At 42.6% G+C, this 15,716-nt stretch overlaps 2 long non-coding RNA genes across 2 annotated transcripts; one reads left to right on the forward strand and one right to left on the reverse strand.

The window, feature by feature from the left end:
- Positions 1–548: 548 nt before the first annotated feature.
- On the reverse strand, positions 549–1,148 carry LOC120743587. The gene is made up of 2 exons (XR_005698236.1): positions 1,040–1,148; positions 549–823 (listed from the first exon to the last, which is right to left on the reverse strand). It is a non-coding gene; the product is annotated as an uncharacterized LOC120743587 (long non-coding RNA).
- Positions 1,149–14,072: 12,924 nt separating this feature from the next.
- LOC120743588 lies at positions 14,073–15,509 on the forward strand. The gene is made up of 4 exons (XR_005698237.1): positions 14,073–14,196; positions 14,448–14,555; positions 14,661–14,776; positions 14,919–15,509. It is a non-coding gene; the product is annotated as an uncharacterized LOC120743588 (long non-coding RNA).
- Positions 15,510–15,716: the final 207 nt, after the last annotated feature.

The following is a 15,716-nucleotide window of genomic DNA, read 5'->3' on the forward strand; positions in this document are numbered from 1 at the left end:
CTTTCCTCCCCACTGCTGTCAGACTCCATAATAAAGACTTTAACTGAACAAACACACACATCCATACATATGCAATAATACTAAGTGCAATAATCTTTTCTGGCATCGTTGTATTTTTACTCAGTTGTATATAGCATTTGTATTTGTATTCTATTTTTATCTTATTGTATATTTATTTTATTTTATTCTACTGTATATAGTATTTTATTTTATTTTATTGTATTCTGTACAGTTGTGTACTGTATTTATTCTTATTGTATCCTAATTTTTGCCTCTTAACTTTTGCGCTGTCCACTTCCTGCTGTGACAAAACAAATTTCCCACGTGTGGGACTAATAAAGGTTATCTTATCTTATCTTATCTTATCTTACTTATGTGTTTCTTTTCTTTTGTTTTGCTTTACCATTTCAATCATGCTGCGGTCAGCGTTAGCGTCTAACATGGAGCAAACAATGCAGTAGTCATCAGCGTTCCCTGAAACACATTCATAGTTAAGTTTTAATCAAACATTATTTATTGAATAATTAAAAAGTAATTGTACATGTTTCCCAAATATACTTTATGGAAAATTAGTCTCCTGAATTTTTTTAATTAGACTTGGAGAAGGGTCTTATCTGAAAGTGTTTGAAGAGCACTATTTGTACTGTGCTGTTTGAAAAGCACTATTTAAATTGGACGTACGCACTAACGTGATAAGGACTTTACTGGACTTACCTCGATTTTCAAGTAGGGTGCAAGCTATCTGCATTCGCTCCAGCACAACTGCCTCTGTAGTGGTTGACACCTCACCGACCTCTCCAAAATCAAGGTAGTGTTCTGCAAACTGAGATTAATCATAATTAGACTGTAAAGTCTTAATTAGGTAAAGGATAGGATAATTATAAGCCACAAGGCTTCAGCCTATTCCTTTTTCAGTTACTGTATGATTAAGCACTTCTATGTAAAATGATAATCTGTGTTGTTGTCCAAAATAAATTTCACTTCACTTAAAGTCTTAATTCTAGCTAACAAGAAATGGGATCATTTGAATAAGGGTTACCTTTAACAGTAAAACTCCGCAACTGCTGGAATCCTGTTGCTTGTTGTGTTGCATAGTCTGTAACTGCCACTCCATGGTGCCTTCATGCCTTCTCATCCCCAGAAAATTCCTAGTTGAACAAAAATCTTCGTAATGAAACAAGAAATATTTTTTTATCTAAGAATAATACCTCAGTATCATACATACCTCCAGTTGAGCAGAATTTTCCTGTCATAAACACCTTCATTCCCCATGGGGTCGATGAGCAGTATTTTCTGTGCAGAAATGTTGACAATCTAAAGAAAAAGTTAATAAATTAAAAATTACAATAGTTTGTGCCATAACACTTTGTGCAAGAAACTGCTTCACAACAAATTACGCAAATTAATAACAAAATGAACACATACCACAAGAATCCAGTGTGTACCAAAGTTCACAGGGCACAGCCACATGTCTTCAACTGGGAACGTCATCTGTGGGACTGGAAGTGTAGAGTAATTTGGATTTACCATGCGTCTTACTGTCACGGACCCGGCTCCGGAGGACTCAGGGGTCCGTGAGCAGTGGTTGTTGTTATTATTGTTACGGCTATTATTTGGGGTCTGTCGTCTATTGTTCTGTCCACGTTTGTTTTTTTTGTTTTTTTGCCTGTCCCATTTGGTTCTTTAGCCATCAGAATTGTTGTCTGAAGACCAACAAGGATACCCAATGGATTTACTTTGCCAAATGGATCATCGTGGGATTGCCGTATTGGTCCATTTGGTCGATCTTTGTTTTTATTATTTATTATATTTTATTTTCAGATGTTACAGATGGGACAGACATGAGTGAGGGATAGGAAAGGGAGAAAGAAAGAGGAAGGAAAGGAAAAACAGAAGGGGAGAGGGACAGTGAGAAAGGGGGGGGGGGATAAAAATCTCCTGGATCACCTGTTGAGAGAAGAATAGAAAATGAGCCAAAAAACAAAAAAAACAAAGCAACATACTAAACACAACACCATCGCATTAATCCAGCTAAGTGTAAACAGCAGTAAATACTAAATATTCAATGTTGTTGTGCAGCACGCAGGACAGATGTGCTTCGAAGTAGCAGCCAAGAAAGGTGTAATTTAAGTCTACGAGCAGTGAACACCTGTGTGCATACCTGTGTGGATCAGTGCGCTTGTATTCCAAAGGTTTCTCCATGTAACGATCTGCTAGGCAGTGTGGGGGGGCCACAGCCCCGTCCTCCAGGGTATGAAGCAGGTATGGAGGAGATCGAAACTCCAGACATCCAGAGGCCCCCAGAACACAAGAGACCAAGGAAGACCAACAGAGGGGCAGCCGCGCCACTGTCCCAGTAAGAGCTGAGGAGAGTCCCAGATGAGGGTTCACTCAGCAGCCGCGGAGCAGAAGCCAGGGGGAGTTGCAGTGACGCCCCCGTGAGCTCCGCCGGCAGCCAGCTGTCCCTGAGTGACCGAGCCCCAGGCCGAGAGGCCGGGGGCACCCCACCTCCGAAGTGGTACGAGCGAGCCCCAGGTTCCAGGCCCCGATAAGCGGCCGCCAAGGAGTGAGCCGGTGTGTACCTGGACGCCCACCCCCAGACACAAAGAACCACCAACGCACCGACACCTGAGGGAGTCCGCCACTGGCAGGGGAAGTGGTGGTGGGTGGAGATAGGCCTCCAAACCTTGGAGGGCCTGAGGTGTCCCCAGAGAGGTGGTGTCTGATACCCAACCTGACATATAGACACAGACATACAGGCACACACAGACACAAACATCCATTCCCCCCCTCATGCTCTCATATGCACTTACTCCACACTCAACCAACGTGGAGACAGACATAAAGAGACGCTGTACACACGATCACACTCCCCAAGCGTACTCTACAAACCGGGTCTAGGTACCCTTGCCCCTGGAGGGGGGAGCTGCACCCAGACCCAGGTGGTGTTACCCTTTTCCCTGCGGTGGGGAGAGGCAGACCACCCCGACTCCGTAGCAGCAGGGAGGCCCCACACTCCAGACCGCAGTCGGACGGCCAACTCCTCCTAGCCCTCCCGCTCCAGCAGGCCGCAGAGAATGGGGGTGGGAGAAGACTCCAAACCTCCCTCCACCCGCTCATTGTAGTGTTGATGCATGTGTGTTCTAAGGTACAATTAAAACCCAGGAGGGCATGGAGCTACCTGCCAGAGAGCAGCAGGTAAGCGCATAGGCCCTCCTGCTAGCCCTCAATGTCTAAGTGTATTTAAAATTGAGAGGTGGGCAACGACGCCAGGGGTGAGGTGTACACCCTGATGGTAATTTGGACTCCGTGATTGTGCCCACCCCCAAGATCCTATATGTATGTGTAATGAGAGTGTGAATAATGTGAATGTCTAAGTTGTGGGATAAAATTGAGGCAGAGGCAGCCGGAAGGGGACAGAGGGGGGGGGGGGGGGGGGTAGCCTCCTCTGCACCCTGGTGACATACCCCTACTCCAAGGCCCTGCATGTGTGGGTGGTTGTGGTGGAGCGGGAAGAGGGAGGCAGCTGGAGATGGGGAGGGATGGGGAGGGAAGGAAGGGAGGGGCAGGTAACCCCTCCCTGGGGCCAGCTCCCCCGCTGACCCCAGTAGGCACTCCCACACTCCGCGACCCGCCAGGGAAAGGGGGCCCAGTGCAGCAGCGCCTCCCGGCCCCACAGAGCCCGGGACAGTTCACCCAACACCACCACAGAGAAAACTGCACCCACCCCACCATCCACTCATCTTCCAGACTACATAAGACAGTAAACGCCCAGGCTGAGATCTTCCTCCACCTCTCCTGTATCTCCCCCTCCTGCAGAGAGAGTCCCTGAAGAGAGGAAAGCTCCTGCAAGATGTGACCATCTCCCCCACCAGTTGAAGAGCCCCCCAGGTGGCTCGACGCACCGGCGGCACCCTGCTCCAGGGCTGGGCCCCCATGCACCCACCCGCCCCCAACCCCGGCAATACACCAATCAGGACCCAAGCCCCCGAGGCCTGGCTCGGGCCCCAGCCCAGAGGCGGAGCGCCCCCAGAACCTCACGCCCATCCCGGACCCACCCAGGGGCAGCCAGGCTACCAGGTCAGTAACCCACGTCCGTCAGCACAGACCCTCCCCTAGCCCCGCTGCACGCGGCCGCAAGGAAACAGTCACCTGAGAGCCAACAGAGCCTCCAACCGGACATGACCGCTACCCCGGGTTGAGCCCCCCAAGGAAGATGCCTCCGGGGAACCCCCCGACGCCCTAAGCCTGTCCCTACCCCCACACCAATTACAACAGTGAAGGCGGAACCAAACTATGACCCCCCACCCCCACTAGGTGATGGAGCTGATAAAAGGAGCCCAGAGCAATTGATCTAATGTGGTGGCAGAGGCTGTGTCAAGACTAATGTAATCTAATAGATAATTTCTATATTGGTTAGAATTAAGATTATTTTTATTTTTCCAGTTCATGAGGACTGTTTTCTTGGCTATGCATAGGGCAGTGAAAACCATATGGGCTATATTCTTTTCTGAAGTGACATTATCTAAGCTGCCCAGTAAACACACTAAGGGGGAAGTTGGAATGTTACATTTCAGACACTTTGATAAGTCTTCACATATCTCGCGCCAAAACTTTTGCACTGGTGGACAGAACCAAAGAGCGTGGATGTAATTGTCTGGTGTATTGCCTTGACAGTGTGAGCAGTTGTTGGAAGATGTAAAGCCCATCTTGAACATCCGATGACCTGTATAGTGCACTCTATGTAGTATTTTGTATTGTATTAATTGCAGACTGGGATTTTTAATCAATTTAAAGGTTTTTAAGCAAATCTGAGACCAGAAGTTTTGGTCTAAGCTGACTGATAAATCTGCTTCCCACTTTGCAATAGGAAGGGATATTGATTCATCTAATTTAGAAAGTGTTCTGTATATTTTAGATAATAATTTGGGGGATTTAAGAGTAAGAAATGTGCCGCACTTAGTGGTGTTTGTAATTCAACTTGACTGAGGTTAAATTTCTTTTTTACTATGGATTTAATTTGTTGATATTCTAAAAATCTTGTCTTGTTGATCCCATATTGTGCAACTAGTCTGTCAAATGGAATAAATTCTGTCCCCTCTAATATATGTTCTAAGTATTTAATTCCTTTACTTCTCCATTCTGGGAAATTAATCATATTATTGTTTTGTAATATGTCAGGGTTATTCCAGATAGGTGTACGTTTGCATGGGATTAATGAAGACTCCGTTATTTTTAGAAACTCCCACCATGCTGTCAGAGAAAAGCTGATGTTGATACTTTTAAAGCATTCATGTCTTTTGATGTTTGAGCTAATAAATGGTAGGTCTGAAATCTCTAGATCCTTGCATAGTGCCTGTTCAACATCTAGCCAGGGCTCAACTAAGAAGGTATGTTTTAACTATTCTGAGATGAACTGAAGCCTGTTGGCTAAGAAGTATTGGTAAAAATTAGGCAGATCTAATCCTCCTCTATCCTTGGTTCTTTGTAGCGTTTTTAAGATGATACGCGGGGGTTTATCTTTCCAAAGGAATTTGGAAATATATGAATCCAGAGATCTGAACCAATCTTGTGATGGTTTGTTAGGGATCATCAAAAATAAGCAATTTATTTTTGGCAAGATCATCATTTTTATAGTGGCGACCCTTCCCATGAGTGATATGGGTAAAGATTTCCATCTAGTCAGATCGCCTTCTACTTTCTTTAGAAGTGGGATGTGGTTTAATTTAGTTAAGTCTGAAAGCTTAGGAGAGACATTAATACCTAAATATTTAATATTTCCGGATTGCAGTGGGGCAGAGGAAGAATTATGGAAGGAGCAGTTAATGGGGAGAACTGTAGATTTTGGCCAGTTAATTGAATAATCTGAAACTCTTGAAAACCAGTTTATTAAATTAATTACCTCAGAGAGGTTGGTTTGTGTGTTTTGCAGAAAAAGCAACACATCATCCGCATAGAGACTGATTTTATGTTCTATGTTCTTACATTTTATGCCCTTAATTGTTGTAGCCTGTCTAAATGCTGCTGCTAGAGGTTCGATAAAAATTGCAAAAAGTGAAGGGGAGAGTGGGCATCCCTGTCTGGTGCCCCTCAGGAGACAGAAGCTGGAGGATGTCTGGTCATTTGTTCTGATACGAGCTGTTGGGGAATTGTATAATATTCTTATCCAGTTTATGAAAGAGTTTCCAAAACCAAATTTGTGTAAAGTTGCAAATAAAAATTTCCAGTTAACTCTGTCAAATGCTTTTTCTGCATCTAGAGATAATATTATGGTTTCGATGTTTTTATTGTATGAGTAGTCTATTAAATTAAGTAATCTACGAGTGTTTGTTGAGGAGTTCCAACCTTTTATGAAACCAGTTTGGTCAGGATGAATTAAGAGGGGGTCATTTTCTCTAATCTCTTTGAGAGAGCTTTGCAGATTATTTTAAGGTCTACATTTAAAAGAGAAATTGGACGATAGCTTGAGGGAAATAAAGGGTCTTTGCCTGGTTTTAGCAGGAGACTAATGCTGGCAGAATTCATATTTGGTGGTAGTCTGCCATTTTCCTCGATTTCCTGCAACATGCCGTGGAATACTGGTGCCAAAATTGTCCAGAATTCTTTGTAGAATTCTGCAGGGAAGCCGTCTGGACCTTATTATTGGGCATACTTATCAGGGCTTCCTGGAGTTCACTTAGCGTCAGTGGCGAATCCAGTTCCAATGCTTGACTGTCTAGTAATTTTGGAAGAGTTACGTTGTCAAGAAACAGATCAATTACATTTTTAGATGGGTTTATTTGTGGTGAGTATAAAGTTTCATAGTAATCCCTAAAAATGTTGTTTATTCTTCCAGGATCATATATTGTGTTCCCCGATAAATCTTTAGCAGCACATATAGTTGTTTTTTCTTTCTTTATTTTTAGCTGGTTAGCTAGAAATCGACCTGATTTGTTACTGTGTTCAAAATTCTGCAAGCGAAGTCTTTGTATAAAGGAATTGTGTTTTTTTATTAATAATTTCATTTAATTCTAGTTTTGTTTTGCATATTTTGTTCAATGTTTCCTGATCTTGGTTGCACGCATAGGCTTCTTCTAGTGATTTGATGGTTTCTTCTAATTCCTGAATATTTTTGTTTTCTTCTTTCTTTTTGTGTGATGAGAAAGAAATTATTTTACCTCTCATGACAGCTTTCCCTGCTTCCCATAGAACAGAATCAGATATTCCGGGAGTGTCATTAAAGTCTAAATATGAAGTCCATTCCTTTTTAAAATATTTAATAAAGTCTTCATCTTTAAGCAGTGATGTATTGAATCTCCAGTTTTTACTTGGCGTAGTATTATTCTTGTGCATTAGTGTTAAAGATACAGGAGCATGATCGCTGACCGCTATAGGATGAATCTCAGTGTCTGAAATGTCACACAGCAGTGAGCTGCTGACCAAAAAATAATCCAGACGAGAGTAAGAGTGATGAACATGCGAGAAAAAAGTATATTCCTTACTGTTGGGGTGAAGGGAGCGCCATGCATCGCGAAGGCCAAAGTCGCTCATATACTGTTTGATTATGTTTGTGGATTGCCAATTGCGCTGAGTTCCTGTTGTGTTGAGCCTATCCATGTCTTCATTTAGTCCAAGGTTGAGGTCACCGCCAAGAATGAGTGCGCAATCGAGGTGTTCAGAGAGTGCACTAAAAAATCCGTGGAAGAATGAGGGTTCATCAACATTTGGACCATATATACTTACAATACATAGTTTTTTGTTCAATATTGGTAGTTTAATAATTAGAAATCTACCCTCTGGATCTATAACTGTATCGAGTACTGTAAAATTAACATTTTTATGTATTAAAATTGCTACTCCCCGTTGTCTAGAATTATAACAGGCTGCAAACACGTTAGGAAACTCAGGTGTTTTAAGTTCGTTTAAACCTGCGACAGGTCTGTGAGTTTCTTGTAATAAAACAACATCTGCCTGTAGTTTTTTAAGCTGGTTAAATATCTTTAACCTCTTTCCTCTGGAGCCAGCTCCATTTACATTCCATGTGACAAACCTCAGCATGCCCATAATTGTGTGTGTATGTCTAATGATGTATGCTGGGTGTTTCGTTTAGACAGGTGGAGAGGATGTGGGAACATCACTTGTTTGTAAATAGAAAGAGAAAAAGAAGTGTGGTGAGAGGCTCCATAAGTCTGACTATGTGTGTGAATATTCACTAATATGAACAAGCGTGGCTTGCTTATGTGTCCTGCAAGTCTGTGCGTGCTGTGAGGCTGTTGTGAATGTGCTGCCGTTGAGCGGATGTGTTTGCGTGATCGTGGTGTGAAAATATGGAGAAATAGAGGGTGTTGTTTGTAGGTGAGTGGGGAAGTAGGTGATCACAGCAGTGAAAGACAAGAGAAAGAAAGAAACCACATGAACTGTGAGCGACACCAAAAAAAAAGAAACGAAACGGAAACATTCCAATTAAAGCAATGACGGAGGGTGACGGTCACTGGCGTGCACAGATAGAGACGAGGTGGTGCTGAAGCACTTGCCCTTTTGCCCTCAGTCCAAAAAAGTGCCCTTTTGAAAGACGTGATTTTTTTTAAAGCTGCGCGATTTAAAAAGGCGTGAAAATAATGGCTTGATTTGTGCCCCTTCTTCAAAGACACCCGAACCCTGTCGCTTTTTCACTGTCACCATGTCACGTGAACACGCTTGCAGTTCATTTGTTGTGAGGCGTGTAGCAGCGGCATGACATAGGACTACTTGGAGTAGGCATAGTAGGCTAACTATAGCGACTGGGAGCCACAGCGGACAACACGGAAGCTCTTTCCCTTCCCAACCAGTCAGGTAACCCATGAATCGAGTGAAATTATTCTGTTTGCCCTCTAAGACCAACCTGCAATTGTTTTGTTGTGAAGTAGCCTGTCAGAAACTGCACATGACAAACTTTGCCAGCTCGCCCCCTCCATCCATCCATATGGATAAACAAAAAAACGACACATTTAAAATGTAACCTAAACCATTTAGGCAACCCCACTCTCCATCAATTCCGACCTTTTTGCATACACTATTGAAAATATCACATTATGCTATAGGCTACATACCGTTAGGCAGAGGGCTCTCTTGAGCCCATTTTTCGTTACAAATTTTAGGATGATCTCACGGAAATCTGTGAATAAATACAAAGTTTTCAAACTGAAGTCAGTGACGGGAAGACATCACACTTTTTAGAGATGGAACTGCAGAAAAACCTAAAACCTTGACATGATTATGAATAATAGAATTATGGACGTTTCTCCGTTTTTGTGGATTAGCCTTTCCATAACTAACGTCAACTACTCTCCTACTTTGGTAAGATTGAAATTAATGTCTTTGACTGTCTTTAGTAGGTGTCTCCTGTGAGAAAGTTAGAACACCGTCCAACTGTCTAAAGATGCAGTCTTTAGCCTAACTGGTTGTTACTGACTCAGCGATGCTCGCAGACATTTACGCACTGTGTTGTGACCTGATTGTGACAGAACAGTGACGTTGTTATTGGTAGTTTGAAGGGTACGGTGTTGGGGATGGTGCATGTTAAAAGTTTTGAGAAGCACTGGTTAGACATGTTAATTGTTTTTGGTGTAACATATTGGCAACATTAACACATTAATTTGCTAAAGGAAAAATAGGCAGTTCCCAATTGCCTGTGAAAACGACCATTCTGCCCTGTTCTTGTAATGACCACAGTCAGTCTTATTCGTTCTCATACATTTTGGTCTATTCATTTACTAATTTCAGCAAGCATAATGCCTAGGAAAGAGAGGCTGAGAAAGGAGAACGAAAGGGATCTACAACAGGCAGCCCAGGGAAGCAGTTCTCTGCTCTCCTGGATGAAAGCAAAGGAAAATGAAGATGAAAGGTCAGAGTCAAGGGCAGAGTCAGGTTCTATTTTAATGTTTTAATGTAACCTGCTCCTTGCAGTTAATTCTATTGGAAAATCTTAAAAGCTGTTCACACTTAGTTTTTAATGAACTTAATCAGCAGGCATTGAGCTAACTATTATTTTGTACCTACGAAAGTTATTTCTATGTTACAAGACTTGCAGTATGGGTTATTATTAAAACTATCTGTTTAAGCTTATTATTATGATAAATAATAATACTATTATTATTATTATTGTTCCATTGTAGTCAGTCACAGCAGGGAAGCAGCTCTATGCCATCTACCAGCATAGCAGAAGAGGGAGATATAGAAACAGATGAAGCCGCGACCAATGCAGCAACAGGTTCAGTTAGGCCTACAGACACTGATGTAGTGCTCTCTGAAGACCACAATGAGGAAGAACAGATCGATCACATAATGTCAAAGTTAGCAGCTTTACAATACCCAACAGATCCAACACACATCCATACATTTAAAATAAAGCGCAATGACAGATACGTTTCAATGTGCTGCAATGTGGGCCCATGTCAGCCTGATATACCTTACCCAAAAACTGAGGGGAGATCATTCCAGAAACAGTGGTTTTCTGCTAATGTGTGGCTGGAATACTCACCCACTGCTAATTCAATGCATTGTTTTAGTTGTCGGCTTTTCCTATCGGATGAAAAATATAAAAGCAGAACAGCCTGGACAACTGATGGCATCAGAAAGTGGAGTACTGCTCTTGAAAAAATCAAACAACACTCCAGCGCAGAGATGCACATGACCAGCATGGTTAGATGGATCAATTTCCAGAAAAAGGCCCTTCAGTCTGCATTTGATGTTTCAGACATAAAAGTCAAATTGCATTTAACCTGTGCGATTTTTTTATTATAAAAAGAAAAGGTTTTCCACATATGCAAAAAGTGCCCTTTTTTCCCCCTGGAGCACTTGCCCCCCAAAATGTCTGTGCACGCCACTGGTGACGGTGTTATATCTGCTATGACATCATATTGATATTACTAGGTTAAACTCATGTTAAAGGAGAAAGTGTGAATGAATAAGAAAAGAGTGTAGCGGGTTCTTATCTGGAGTGCAGTCAATATAACCACGGTGTGGTGCCGGGGTTGCGGTAGAGCTGTCCGTCCACGTAGAGCCGGTCCACGGCGATGACAGCACGGGAGCCTTTCTGGATGAAGCTACGTCGAACTGGGAACAGGACCTTGCGTCGTTCCAGGATCTCTTTGGGGAACTGGTCGTTCACGCTGAAGTCCGTTCCTTTCAGCTCTCTGCCACGACTCTTCACCTGTTCCTTCTGTTTGAATTGACCGAATTTGGCCACAATAGGCCGTGGTCTCCCAGTCCGCGACCGCACGACCCCCAAGCGATGTACTCTATCGAAGTCGATGTTCTTTACGGTGTCCTCCGGCAGCTTCAGGTGGATTTTGATGAAGCTTTTCACCGTTGCCTCCGCGTCCTCTCTGGCAGATTCTGGAATACCAGAAAACACAAGATTATCTCTCATGCTACGGGCTTGTAGATCGATAACGGATTCTTTTATTTTTTTATTTTCAATGTTTAGCTGGGTCACGTTATCGGTGAGAGATTTGACCGACTCCCGTAGCGTGGCATTTTCAGCGGCAAGCGTTTCCACCTGCTGCTGGCTGAATTCCAGGGATTCTCTCAGAGATTTAAATTCCCGGTGTAAAATCTCCACCAGGGCCAGCCTCGCATCGAAACTGGACAATTGCTTGTCGATTGACTCCAGGATGTCTGCGATGTCTTTGCCGGGAGGCGATGTTGTACCGGGGGAGTCTGCCGGGCGACATCTCTTCGATGACGGCGTCTTAGTTTTGGCCGGGGAAGATGCACCCTGAGCCTTCTTCATTACTAAATCTTGAAAACAGCGGTCGATGTAATCTTGGAGAGCGTCTAAACTCTCCCCGTTGTCATCCAGGGTGTTAAAGGTGATAGGACAGATGATGTTAGTTATATGACAATTGATTAGTATATTTGGTAATACTGAAGCTTGAAAAACCTTTGTTAAACTCTATGCTACCATTTGCTTTTTTATTCTCCGCCAAAATCTCCAGCGTCTGACGTCACCTACAACATGGGTCGCTTACCTTGTCCGTCACTTCCGTCACTTACCTGCCTCCTACGTTTGTATGTAGAGGGTGTGTGCGAGTGTCTGCTTCAGATCTCAAACTGGTGGAGCATTGCTCAAACTCTTATAGCCTCTGGTGCCCCCACCTTATCATAAAGGCCTAAACATTCACATTCTCTCTCACACGGCACCTAAGCTACGACCTTGGCTCCCGGTTTATCTGCTCTTGCTGAGATGGAGCAGGAAACTCCAGTATGTTCTGTTCTCTTCTAATCAGACAAATAAGACGATGACTTTCTGCGAACAGTATTTCTTATAACTTAGCAGTATAATGCATCATAAAACAACATCATTCATTCACAATAAATCAGCAGTCTAAGGTAATGCAAATCAGTCTAACAAGTGCAATAATTATCAGCTTCTTCCAATTCAGGAGAATAATGCAAACTAAAACTACATAATAATTCACAATCTTTAATTAGGCATAAAATAATATTATAACCCAACATTACAATTTGACAATTCCCTCTGTTGAGCTCTGGATTCTTCTCTCAGATGTTCTTCTTTCAGTGCACTTTAACAAAAACAAAAACAAACGTAACCAATAAAATACTCATATAATAACAAATACTGGGGCTCATTGCAAAACACGTCCAAGCATAAAACCATCTTTCTCTCTCTTAGAGAAAGAAAACAAATTTGTAATGTTGGGTTATAGGTTATAGGATCAGACTCAGTGTGCATGACGGCTCAGGCCAATGATGTCTGTTAGATTGTCAGTTGTTTAGTGCTTCTGTACAGTTAGGGTCAGCGTCTCCATCCATCCATCCATCTTCATCCGCTTTATCCGAGGCCGGGTCGAACAGTTCTCCCACAGTCGCTGTCCACATGGGTCAGTGGGACAAGAAGCACTCTGCTGATGGGACTCTGACCAGCAACATCCAGCAGGACCCAGACCGCGTTTTCTATCTCCCAGCTGGAGGTTTTGTTTGTCTGTGACTGAGAGTCAGATTTTTGTTGAGCTTCACACTTGCAGAGGTAAGTCAGTTTGCAGAGATCCCTACCACCCTGGCTTTTATGTCCTGTTATCTGAAAGAGTAATATTTCAGTGACTGCTGCTTATACCACAGGTTAATACACGCTACTGATCCCTGATAGGAGAATCATCACCTCTGCCAACAAAGAGCTGGTGGATGTTTGTTTACAGTCTGATGATGGGACATCATGCTGCCTCTTCAAAGTTTGCCTCCTCATATATTATTCATACCCAGTAATGTGAGTATGCTCAATATCATAACTGAAGCAACCTGGTGCTCTTCATTTATGGAGGCTGTTGAGTCTGAATGTTGGATGTTGTGTATCTCGTGTTCTTGGGCTTTGTTGTCCTCAGTCTTTTTGCAGGATCGAAAAACAAAACCAGGAGGCGCGTAATGTTTCTTCTCCATGATGTTTCTTCAAATGTTTCTTCTGGATGATGATAGAGTGACACGGGACGCCCCCTTTGGTCTTGTGATGAAGCAAAGCTCAGGAAGAAAGGGGATTAAATGGACCCACATGTGAGAGGATGTACAGGGGCACCTGCAGCCAAATCCAAGCCTCAGTTAGTTGTGTTTGCAGAACGCTATAGACTGAGACAGCTGAGGCATCAAATGTTTGATTAAATGGATGAAAAAGAGAAGTTTCTTCCCTATAATTATCACTTCTAAATCTGTAGCAACTTCAAGTCTGTCAGCTGCTGGCATGCTCAGAATGTGCAATATTTTTTGTTCAATATTTATTTCTTTCAGTTGCAATTGTTAAATGAAAATATATTCTTATAATTTAGCAAACTACTTTATAAAACAATATATATCATATATCTGTTTAGTTTTAATGAATTAATTGACAGCTGTATTGAAATACCATATTGTATTCATACAGAATCAGTTTGGTATCATTGTTTGTCTGCTCACTGATTGTTGAAACTAAGAGCTGCTTTGATCTGTTTAGATCTAAAGTATCCAAAGTTGAGCTCTGTGTTTCTTCACCCCCTGTGTGTGATATGTGATTCCTACATGCTGCAGAGCAGAGCAGCAGTTTGTGCTCACAGATGGTGACGGTGTGGAGAGACGGTGGGTGTTTCCTCAAAGAACCAGCAGAGTCACAAAGGACACCAGTCCATCTCACCACCGTGACTTGCTGACTGATGCTCGTCTGCACTGCACAGAGGAAATCAACTGACCGAGGTTTGTCCAGTGACGTGTTATGAAATGTATATTTGTTTTATGCTTACAGTTATGTTTTTCTTGACAGAGGCTCTGCAGAGGTTAGACAAAGCAGAGAAAACATGTGCTTTACATTTACTGTGATTTAGTGAGATTTTGTTGCCTGATGTTCAGCAGGAATGGAGAAATAGAATCAAAGGGAGATGTTTTTGCTGTTTTTTGTAATGATGTAAGTAAATCTTCAATATTATTTATTTGCTTGGTTATATTAGGAGTGTTTCTGAGTGAGGGGGGAGGAGTCATCATCCAGGTAAAGTGACGTGGATCAGTGGATACACTTGTCTCCCCTTTAAAGGAGACGATCCGAGTCATCCTTAAATGTTAGTGCTTTCAAATACACAAACATTTTTAAAGGACAGAAATGAACATCCAACTTTGACTGTAACACAAAATAAATCTTTGCATGTGTGTTTTCAAACTCTCAGATGGGCAGCATATCAGTCTTGGACTGTCTGACCTGCAGCACTGAATGACCACCACACATGAGCATGTTCCTGCAACATTCAGCATCTGATCCTTCATCTGTGTGCTGCTGCTTTTGGTAAGTAGAGTTACCCAACTCCAGTAACTCTAAACACATGCCATCCATTTCTGACGGCCTGGTTACTTCCTGTCAGTTACTTTAGAAACCATGTGGTCACCTGACCTAACACTGTTTCTTCTTCTTCCCCTTAATGTTCAAGTGTCACATGTCAAACAGCTGGAGAGGAAACGTAACACCAGTTGTACTGGGATGTTTCAGCAACACGTGCCAGATGCTGTTCCTTCATGGTGACATCACCAGAGACAGCCCCGCCCACCTCAGGACCTCGCCATTGATCATGATGATTATTATGATGACAGCGAGCAGAACTAAGACTGTAAAAATCCACGACCAGAATGTTTCTTTCTAATTATTAATGAATACTGAGCCTCTTTCTGTGTTTTGTCTGTTTTGGGTTTTTACCTCATTTGTTACTAACAAAGTTCACAAACTCACACAGTTTACATTCTGTATGTTTCCATCTTTACCAGCCACACTCTAACTGCATTTAAGAAAATAATCCTTAGAAATCGTCGTTTTTCTCTTTTGTAATTGATGATAATTCAGTGAATATACTGCGCTGCTTCCTTTTATTGCGTCACACATTGCTTTAAGTTTTTCAGTGTCCAGTTATTTTTTACTGCTGTTTGAATTCTCTGTATGTTTGACCCTGTAGACTGTTTGATGGACTGCTTGTCTTCCTGTTTGTTACCGCCGCCTGTTCTTGACTAAAGATTTGGATTTCTGACTTCAACACAGCCTCTGCGTGTCCTCCCTTTGTGTCCTCTTCCTCTGTGAATGTGTTGCATGTGTCACAGATTCATTTTATTAACAGCTTTCCCACAGTGAGTTGCATCAGCATTCATTCACAGCACATTTCAGAAGGATTCAGATTAATACAGTGATCTTACAGTCAGAATGATCCTGACAGAGTGCCACTGTAAATGATCTTTCATCA

Source organism: Simochromis diagramma, unplaced genomic scaffold (genome assembly GCF_900408965.1).
Source record: "Simochromis diagramma unplaced genomic scaffold, fSimDia1.1 OVJJ01000115.1, whole genome shotgun sequence".
In the NCBI taxonomy this organism is placed as follows: Eukaryota; Metazoa; Chordata; class Actinopteri; order Cichliformes; family Cichlidae; genus Simochromis; species Simochromis diagramma.